Genomic DNA, 7,500 nt, shown 5'->3' with positions numbered 1-7,500 from the left:
GATGCATAAGAGATGTAGGTCATTAGAAAACCAATAAGTACAGCCACACCACCCTGAACAAGTCCAATCTCATCTGATCTTGGAAGCTAAGCAGGGCCAGGCCTGGTTAGTACTTGGATGGGAGACCACCTGGGAATACCAGGTGCTGTAGGCCTTTTGTTTTTTATTTTCTCTTGTTCCGGCTTCCTTCAATGCTGGTTTTGAGATGTATAAGAGATGTAGGTCATTATGAAGCCAATACCTACAGCCACACCACCCTGAACAAGCCCAATTTTGTCTGATCTTGGAAGCTAAGCAGGGCTGGGCCTGGTAAGTACTTGGATGGGAGACCAACTGGGAATACCAGGTGCTGTAGGCCTTTTGTTTTTTATTTTCTCTTGTTCCGGCTTCCTTAAATGCTGGTTTTGAGATGTATAAGAGATGTAGGTCATTAGAAAACCAATAAGTACAGCCACACCACCCTGAACAAGCCCAATCTCATCTGATCTTGGAAGCTAAGCAGGGCCAGGCCTGGTTAGTACTTGGATGGGAGACCACCTGGGAATACCAGGTGCTGTAGGCCTTTTGTTTTTTATTTTCTCTTGTTCCGGCTTCCTTCAATGCTGGTTTTGAGATGTATAAGAGATGTAGGTCATTATGAAGCCAATACCTACAGCCACACCACCCTGAACAAGCCCAATTTCGTCTGATCTTGGAAGCTAAGCAGGGCTGGGCCTCGTAAGTACTTGGATGGGAGACCAACTGGGAATACCAGGTGCTGTAGGCCTTTTGTTTTTTATTTTCTCTTGTTCCGGCTTCCTTCAATGCTGGTTTTGAGATGTATAAGAGATGTAGGTCATTATGAAGCCAATACCTACAGCCACACCACCCTGAACAAGCCCAATTTCGTCTGATCTTGGAAGCTAAGCAGGGCTGGGCCTGGTAAGTTCTTGGATGGGAGACCAACTGGGAATACCAGTTGCTGTAGGCCTTTTTTTTTTATTTTCTCTTGTTCCGGCTTCCTCAATGCTGGTTTTGAGATGTATAAGAGATGTAGGTCATTAGAAAACCAATACCTACAGCCACAAAACCCTGAACAAGCCCAGTCTTGTCTGATATTGGAAGCTAAGCAGGGTCGGGCCTAGTTAGTACTTGGGTGGGAGACCACCTGGGAATTCCAGGTGCTGTAGGCCTATTTTTTTTATTTTCTCTTATTCCGGCTTCCTTCAATGCTGGTTTTGAGATGTATAAGAGATGTAGGTCATTAGAAAACCAATAACTACAGACACACCACCCTGAACAAGCCCAATCTCGTCTGATCTTGGAAACTAAGCAGGGTCGGGCCTGCTTAGTATCTGGATGGGAGACCACCTGGGAATACAAGGTGCTGTAGGCCTTTTTTTTTTATTTTCTCTTTTTCCGGCTTCCGTCGTTGCTGGTTTTGAGATGTATAAGATATGTAGGTCATTAGAAAACCAATAACTACAGCCACACCACCCTGAACAAGCCCAATCTTGTCTGATCTTGGAAGCTAAGCAGGGTCGGGCCTGGTTAGTACTTGGATGGGAGACCACCTGGGAATACCAGGTGCTGTAGGCCTTTTGTTTTTTATTTTCTCTTGTTCCGGCTTCCTTCAATGCTGGTTTTGAGATGTATAAGAGATGTAGGTCATTAGAAAACCAATACCTACAGCCACACCACCCTGAACAAGCCCAATTTTGTCTGATCTTGGAAGCTAAGCAGGGCTGGGCCTGGTAAGTACTTGGATGGGAGACCAACTGGGAATACCAGGTGCTGTAGGCCTTTTGTTTTTTATTTTCTCTTGTTCCGGCTTCCTTAAATGCTGGTTTTGAGATGTATAAGAGATGTAGGTCATTAGAAAACCAATAAGTACAGCCACACCACCCTGAACAAGCCCAATCTCATCTGATCTTGGAAGCTAAGCAGGGCCAGGCCTGGTTAGTACTTGGATGGGAGACCACCTGGGAATACCAGGTGCTGTAGGCCTTTTGTTTTTTATTTTCTCTTGTTCCGGCTTCCTTCAATGCTGGTTTTGAGATGTATAAGAGATGTAGGTCATTATGAAGCCAATACCTACAGCCACACCACCCTGAACAAGCCCAATTTCGTCTGATCTTGGAAGCTAAGCAGGGCTGGGCCTCGTAAGTACTTGGATGGGAGACCAACTGGGAATACCAGGTGCTGTAGGCCTTTTGTTTTTTATTTTCTCTTGTTCCGGCTTCCTTCAATGCTGGTTTTGAGATGTATAAGAGATGTAGGTCATTATGAAGCCAATACCTACAGCCACACCACCCTGAACAAGCCCAATTTCGTCTGATCTTGGAAGCTAAGCAGGGCTGGGCCTGGTAAGTTCTTGGATGGGAGACCAACTGGGAATACCAGTTGCTGTAGGCCTTTTTTTTTTATTTTCTCTTGTTCCGGCTTCCTCAATGCTGGTTTTGAGATGTATAAGAGATGTAGGTCATTAGAAAACCAATACCTACAGCCACACCACCCTAAACAAGCCTAGTCTTGTCTGATATTGGAAGCTAAGCAGGGTCGGGCCTAGTTAGTACTTGGGTGGGAGACCACCTGGGAATTCCAGGTGCTGTAGGCCTATTTTTTTTATTTTCTCTTATTCCGGCTTCCTTCAATGCTGGTTTTGAGATGTATAAGAGATGTAGGTCATTAGAAAACCAATAACTACAGACACACCACCCTGAACAAGCCCAATCTCGTCTGATCTTGGAAACTAAGCAGGGTCGGGCCTGGTTAGTATCTGGATGGGAGACCACCTGGGAATACAAGGTGCTGTAGGCCTTTTTTTTTTATTTTCTCTTTTTCCGGCTTCCGTCGTTGCTGGTTTTGAGATGTATAAGATATGTAGGTCATTAGAAAACCAATAACTACAGCCACACCACCCTGAACAAGCCCAATCTTGTCTGATCTTGGAAGCTAAGCAGGGTCGGGCCTGGTTAGTACTTGGATGGGAGACCACCTGGGAATACCAGGTGCTGTAGGCCTTTTGTTTTTTATTTTCTCTTGTTCCGGCTTCCTTCAATGCTGGTTTTGAGATGTATAAGAGATGTAGGTCATTAGAAAACCAATAAAAACAGCCACACCACCCTGAACAAGCCCAATCTCATCTGATCTTGGAAGCTAAGCAGGGCTGGGCCTGGTTAGTACTTGGATGGGAGACCAACTAGGAATACCAGTTGCTGTAGGTTTTTATTTTTTATTTTCTCTCGTTCCGGCTTCCTTCAATGCTGGTTTTTAGCTGTATAAGAGATGTAGGTCATTAAGAAACCAATACCTACAATCACACCACCCTGAACAAGCCCAATATCGTCTTATATTGGAAGCTAAGCAGGGTCGGGCCTGGTTAGGACTTGGATGGGAGACCAACTGGGAATTCCAGGTGCTGTAGGCCTATTTTTTTTATTTTCTCTTGTTCCGGCATCCTTCAATGCTGGTTTTTAGCTGTATAAGTGATGTAGGTCATTAAGAAACCCATACCTACAATCACACCACCCTGAACAAGCCCAATATCGTCTGATTTTGGAAGCTAAGCAGGGCTGGGCTTGGTTAGTACTTGGATGGGAGACCACCTGGGAATACCAGGCGCTGTAGGCCTTTTTTTTTATTTTCTCTTGTTCCGGCTTTCTTCAATGCTGGTTTTGAGATGTATAAGAGATGTAGGTCATTATGAAGCCAATACCTACAGCCACACCACCCTGAACAAGCCCAATTTCATCTGATCTTGGAAGCTAAGCAGGGCCAGGCCTGGTTAGTACTTGGATGGGAGACCACCTGAGAATACCAGGTGCTGTAGGCTTTTTTTTTTATTTTCTCTTATTCCGGCTTTCTTCAATGCTGGTTTTGAGATGTATAAGAGATGTAGGTCATTAATAAACCAATACCTACAGCCACACCACCCTTAACAATCCCAATCTCATCTGATCTTGGAAGCTAAGCAATGCCGGGCCTGGTTAGTACTTGGATGGGAGACCACCTGGGAATATCAGGTGCTGTAGGCTTTTTTTTTTATTTTCTCTTGTTCTGGCTTCCTTCAATGCTGGTTTTGAGATGTATAAGAGATGTAGGTCATTAGGAAACCAATACCTACAGCCACACCACCCTGAACAAGCCCAATTTTGTCTGATCTTGGAAGCTAAGCAGGCCCAGGCCTGGTTAGTACTTGGATGGGAGACCACCCGGGAATACCAGGTTCTGTAGTCTTTTTCTTTTTATTTTCTCTTATTCCGGCTTACTTCAATGCTAGTTTTTAGATGTATAAGAGATGTAGGTCAATAGAAAAGGAATTCATACAGCCACAACACCCTGAACAAGCCCAATCTCATTTGATCTTGGAAGCTAAGCAGCGCCGGGCCTGGTTAGTACTTGGATGGGATTCCACCTGGGAATACCAGGTGTTGTAGGCCTTTTTTTTTATTTTCTCTTGTTCCAGCTTCCTTCAATGCAGGTTTTGAGATGTATAAGATATGTAGGTCATTTGGAAACCGATACTTACAGCCACACCACGCTGAGCAAGCCCAATCTTGTCTGATCTTGGAAGCTAAGGAAGGCCAGGCCTGGTTAGTACTTGGATGGGAGACCACCTGGAAAATCCAGGTTTTGTAGGCCTTTTTTTTTTATTTTCTCTTGTTCCGGCTTCCGTCAATTTTGGTTTTCAGATGTATAAGAGATGTAGGTCATTAGGACACCAATACCTACAGCCACAGCACCCTCAACAAGCCCAATCTTGTCTGATCTTGGAAGCTAAGCAAGGCCAGGCCTGGTTAGTACTTGGATGGGATACCACCTGGGAATACCAGGTGTTGTAGGCCTTTTTTTTTATTTTCTCTTGTTCCGGCTTCCTTCAATGGTGGTTTTGAGATGTATAAGAGATGTAGGTCATTAGAAAACCAATACTTACAGAGACACCACCCTGAACAAGCCCAATCTTATCTGATCTTGGAAGATAAGCAAGGCCAGGCCTGGTTAGTACTTGGATGGGAGACCACCTGGGAATACCAGGTGCTCAAGGCCTTTTTTTTTTTTCCTTTTGTTCCGGCTTCCTTTAATGGTGATTTTGAGATGTATAAGAGATGTAGGTCATTAGGAATCCAATACCTACAGCCACACCACCCTAAACAATCCCAATCTCGTCTGATCTTGGAAGCTAAGCAATGCCGAGCCTGGTTAGTACTTGGATGGGAGACCACCTGGGAATACCAGGTGCTGTAGGCCTTTTTTTTTTATTTTCTCTTGTTCTGGCTTCCTTCAATGCTGGTTTTGAGATGTATAAGAGATGTAGGTCATTAGGAAACCAATACCTACAGCCACACCACCCTGAACAAGTCAAATCTCGTCTGATCTTGGAAGCTGAGCAGGGCCGGGCCTGATAAGTACTTGAATGGGAGACCACCTGAGAATACCAGGTGCTGTAGGCCTTTTTTTTTTTTATTTCTCTTGTTCCTGTTCCGACTACCTTCAATGCTGGTTTTGAGATGTATAAGAGATGTATGTCTTTAGGAAGCCAATACCAACAGCCACACCACCCTGAACAAGCCTGATCTTGGAAGCTAAGCAGGGCTAGGCCTAGTCAGTACTTGGATGGGAGACCACCTGGGAATACCAGGTGCTGTAGGCCTTTTTTTTTTTCTCTTGTTCCGGCTTCCTTCAATGGTGGTTTTGAGATGTATAAGAGATGTAGGTCATTAGGAAACCAATACCTACAGCCACACCACCCTGAACAAGCCCAATTTCGTCTGATCTTGGAAGCTAAGCAGGCCCAGGCCTGGTTAGTACTTGGATGGGAGACCACCTGGGAATACCAGGTTCTGTAGGCTTTTTCTTTTTATTTTCTCTTATTCCGGCTTACTTCAATGCTAGTTTTTAGATGTATAAGAGATGTAGGTCAATAGAAAAGGAATTCATGCAGCCACAACACCATGAACAAGCCCAATCTCATTTGATCTTGGAAGCTAAGCAGGGCCGGGCCTGGTTAGTACTTGGATGGGATACCACCTGGGAATACCCGGTGTTGTAGGCCTTTTTTTTTATTTTCTCTTGTTCCAGCTTCCTTCAATGCAGGTTTTGAGATGTATAAGATATGTAGGTCATTTGGAAACCAATACTTACAGCCACACCACCCTGAGCAAGCCCAATCTTGTCTGATCTTGGAAGCTAAGGAAGGCCAGGCCTGGTTAGTACTTGGATGGGAGACCACCTGGAAAATCCAGGTTTTGTATGCCTTTTTTTTTTATTTTCTCTTGTTCCGGCTTCCGTCAATGGTGATTTTCAGATGTATAAGAGATGTAGGTCATTAGGAAACCAATACCTACAGCCACACCACCCTCAACAAGCCCAATCTTGTCTGATCTTGGAAGCTAAGCAAGGCCAGGCCTGGTTAGTACTTGGATGGGATACCACCTGGGAATACCAGGTGTTGTAAGCCTTTTTTTTATTTTCTCTTGTTCCTGGCTTCCTTCAATGGTGGTTTTAAGATGTATAAGAGATGTAGGTCATTAGAAAACCAATACTTACAGAGACACCACCCTAAACAAGCCCAATCTTGTCTGATCTTGGTAGCTAAGCAGGGCTGAGCCTGGTTAGTACTTGGATGGGAGACCACCTGGGAATACCAGGTGCTGTCGGCCTTTTTTTTATTATTTTCTCTTGTTCCGGCTTCCTTCAATGGTGGTTTTAAGATGTATAAGAGATGTAGGTCATTAGAAAAACAATACCTACAGCCACACCACCCTGAACAAGCCCAATCTCGTCTGATCTTGAAAACTAAGCAGGGCCAGGTCTGGTTAGTACTTGGATCGGAGACCACCTGGGAATATCAGGTGCTGTAGGCCTCTTTTTTTTATTTTCTCTTGTTCCGGCTTTCTTCAATGGTGGTTTTGAGATGTATAAGAGATGTAGGTCATTAGGAAACCAATACCTACAGCTACAGCACCCTGAACAAGCCTAATCTCATCTGATCTTGGAAGCTAAGCAAGGCCAGGCCTGGTTAGTACTTGGATGGGTACCACCTGGGACTACCAGGTGCTTTAGGCCTTTTTTTTCATTTCCCTCTTGTTCTGGCTTCCTTCAATGCTGGTTTTGATATGTATAAGATATGTAGGTCATTAAGAAACCAATAACTACAGCCACACCACCCTGAACAAGCCCAATCTCATCTGATCTTTGAAGCTAAGCAGGGCCAGGCCTGGTTAATACTTGGATGGGAGACCACCTGGGAATACCAGGTGCTGTAGGCCTTTTTTTTTTTTCCTCTTGTTTCGGCTTCCTTTAATGGTGGTTTTGAGATGTATAAGAGATGTAGGTCATTAGGAATCCAATACCTACAGCCACACCACCCTAAACAAGCCTGATCTTGGAAGTTAAGCAGGGCCAGGCCTGGTTAGTACTTGGGTGTGAGACCACCTGGGAATACCATGTGCTGCACGCCTTTTTTTTTATTTTCTCTTGTTCCGGCTTCCTTCAATGCTGGTTTTGAGATGTATAAGA

General features: G+C 44.5%; 2 non-coding genes and 29 pseudogenes across 2 annotated transcripts; all 31 read left to right on the top strand.

Annotated features, from left to right (window-relative positions):
- The first annotated feature begins 35 nt into the window (after positions 1-35).
- On the top strand, positions 36-154 carry LOC142124040 (5S ribosomal RNA; annotated as a pseudogene).
- Positions 155-239: 85 nt separating this feature from the next.
- On the top strand, positions 240-358 carry LOC142117495 (5S ribosomal RNA; annotated as a pseudogene).
- Positions 359-443: 85 nt separating this feature from the next.
- Positions 444-562, top strand: LOC142118781 (5S ribosomal RNA; annotated as a pseudogene).
- An 85-nt stretch (positions 563-647) lies between these two features.
- On the top strand, positions 648-766 carry LOC142121575 (5S ribosomal RNA; annotated as a pseudogene).
- An 85-nt stretch (positions 767-851) lies between these two features.
- LOC142127544 (5S ribosomal RNA) lies at positions 852-970 on the top strand (annotated as a pseudogene).
- An 83-nt stretch (positions 971-1,053) lies between these two features.
- Positions 1,054-1,172, top strand: LOC142136536 (5S ribosomal RNA; annotated as a pseudogene).
- Positions 1,173-1,256: 84 nt separating this feature from the next.
- LOC142133591 (5S ribosomal RNA) lies at positions 1,257-1,375 on the top strand (annotated as a pseudogene).
- An 84-nt stretch (positions 1,376-1,459) lies between these two features.
- Positions 1,460-1,578, top strand: LOC142111659 (5S ribosomal RNA). Its single transcript, XR_012680983.1, has one exon. It is a non-coding gene; the product is annotated as a 5S ribosomal RNA (ribosomal RNA).
- An 85-nt stretch (positions 1,579-1,663) lies between these two features.
- On the top strand, positions 1,664-1,782 carry LOC142117484 (5S ribosomal RNA; annotated as a pseudogene).
- Positions 1,783-1,867: 85 nt separating this feature from the next.
- LOC142118770 (5S ribosomal RNA) lies at positions 1,868-1,986 on the top strand (annotated as a pseudogene).
- Positions 1,987-2,071: 85 nt separating this feature from the next.
- On the top strand, positions 2,072-2,190 carry LOC142121564 (5S ribosomal RNA; annotated as a pseudogene).
- Positions 2,191-2,275: 85 nt separating this feature from the next.
- Positions 2,276-2,394, top strand: LOC142127533 (5S ribosomal RNA; annotated as a pseudogene).
- An 83-nt stretch (positions 2,395-2,477) lies between these two features.
- On the top strand, positions 2,478-2,596 carry LOC142135155 (5S ribosomal RNA; annotated as a pseudogene).
- An 84-nt stretch (positions 2,597-2,680) lies between these two features.
- Positions 2,681-2,799, top strand: LOC142129923 (5S ribosomal RNA; annotated as a pseudogene).
- Positions 2,800-2,883: 84 nt separating this feature from the next.
- Positions 2,884-3,002, top strand: LOC142111648 (5S ribosomal RNA). Its single transcript, XR_012680982.1, has one exon. It is a non-coding gene; the product is annotated as a 5S ribosomal RNA (ribosomal RNA).
- Positions 3,003-3,087: 85 nt separating this feature from the next.
- LOC142127179 (5S ribosomal RNA) lies at positions 3,088-3,206 on the top strand (annotated as a pseudogene).
- Positions 3,207-3,290: 84 nt separating this feature from the next.
- LOC142135921 (5S ribosomal RNA) lies at positions 3,291-3,409 on the top strand (annotated as a pseudogene).
- Positions 3,410-3,493: 84 nt separating this feature from the next.
- LOC142131061 (5S ribosomal RNA) lies at positions 3,494-3,612 on the top strand (annotated as a pseudogene).
- Positions 3,613-3,695: 83 nt separating this feature from the next.
- On the top strand, positions 3,696-3,814 carry LOC142113827 (5S ribosomal RNA; annotated as a pseudogene).
- An 83-nt stretch (positions 3,815-3,897) lies between these two features.
- LOC142120196 (5S ribosomal RNA) lies at positions 3,898-4,016 on the top strand (annotated as a pseudogene).
- Positions 4,017-4,099: 83 nt separating this feature from the next.
- On the top strand, positions 4,100-4,218 carry LOC142136398 (5S ribosomal RNA; annotated as a pseudogene).
- Positions 4,219-4,302: 84 nt separating this feature from the next.
- LOC142133428 (5S ribosomal RNA) lies at positions 4,303-4,421 on the top strand (annotated as a pseudogene).
- Positions 4,422-4,707: 286 nt separating this feature from the next.
- LOC142136464 (5S ribosomal RNA) lies at positions 4,708-4,826 on the top strand (annotated as a pseudogene).
- Positions 4,827-5,110: 284 nt separating this feature from the next.
- On the top strand, positions 5,111-5,229 carry LOC142128844 (5S ribosomal RNA; annotated as a pseudogene).
- Positions 5,230-5,313: 84 nt separating this feature from the next.
- On the top strand, positions 5,314-5,432 carry LOC142130155 (5S ribosomal RNA; annotated as a pseudogene).
- A 280-nt stretch (positions 5,433-5,712) lies between these two features.
- LOC142129720 (5S ribosomal RNA) lies at positions 5,713-5,831 on the top strand (annotated as a pseudogene).
- Positions 5,832-5,915: 84 nt separating this feature from the next.
- Positions 5,916-6,034, top strand: LOC142132947 (5S ribosomal RNA; annotated as a pseudogene).
- Positions 6,035-6,320: 286 nt separating this feature from the next.
- LOC142136247 (5S ribosomal RNA) lies at positions 6,321-6,439 on the top strand (annotated as a pseudogene).
- Positions 6,440-6,522: 83 nt separating this feature from the next.
- Positions 6,523-6,641, top strand: LOC142136421 (5S ribosomal RNA; annotated as a pseudogene).
- An 85-nt stretch (positions 6,642-6,726) lies between these two features.
- Positions 6,727-6,845, top strand: LOC142133731 (5S ribosomal RNA; annotated as a pseudogene).
- Positions 6,846-7,131: 286 nt separating this feature from the next.
- LOC142126146 (5S ribosomal RNA) lies at positions 7,132-7,250 on the top strand (annotated as a pseudogene).
- Positions 7,251-7,500: the final 250 nt, after the last annotated feature.

Source organism: Mixophyes fleayi, chromosome 1, assembly GCF_038048845.1.
Source record: "Mixophyes fleayi isolate aMixFle1 chromosome 1, aMixFle1.hap1, whole genome shotgun sequence".
NCBI classification, from domain to species: domain Eukaryota; kingdom Metazoa; phylum Chordata; class Amphibia; order Anura; family Limnodynastidae; genus Mixophyes; species Mixophyes fleayi.
This window is presented reverse-complemented; position numbering and strand designations above follow the sequence as displayed.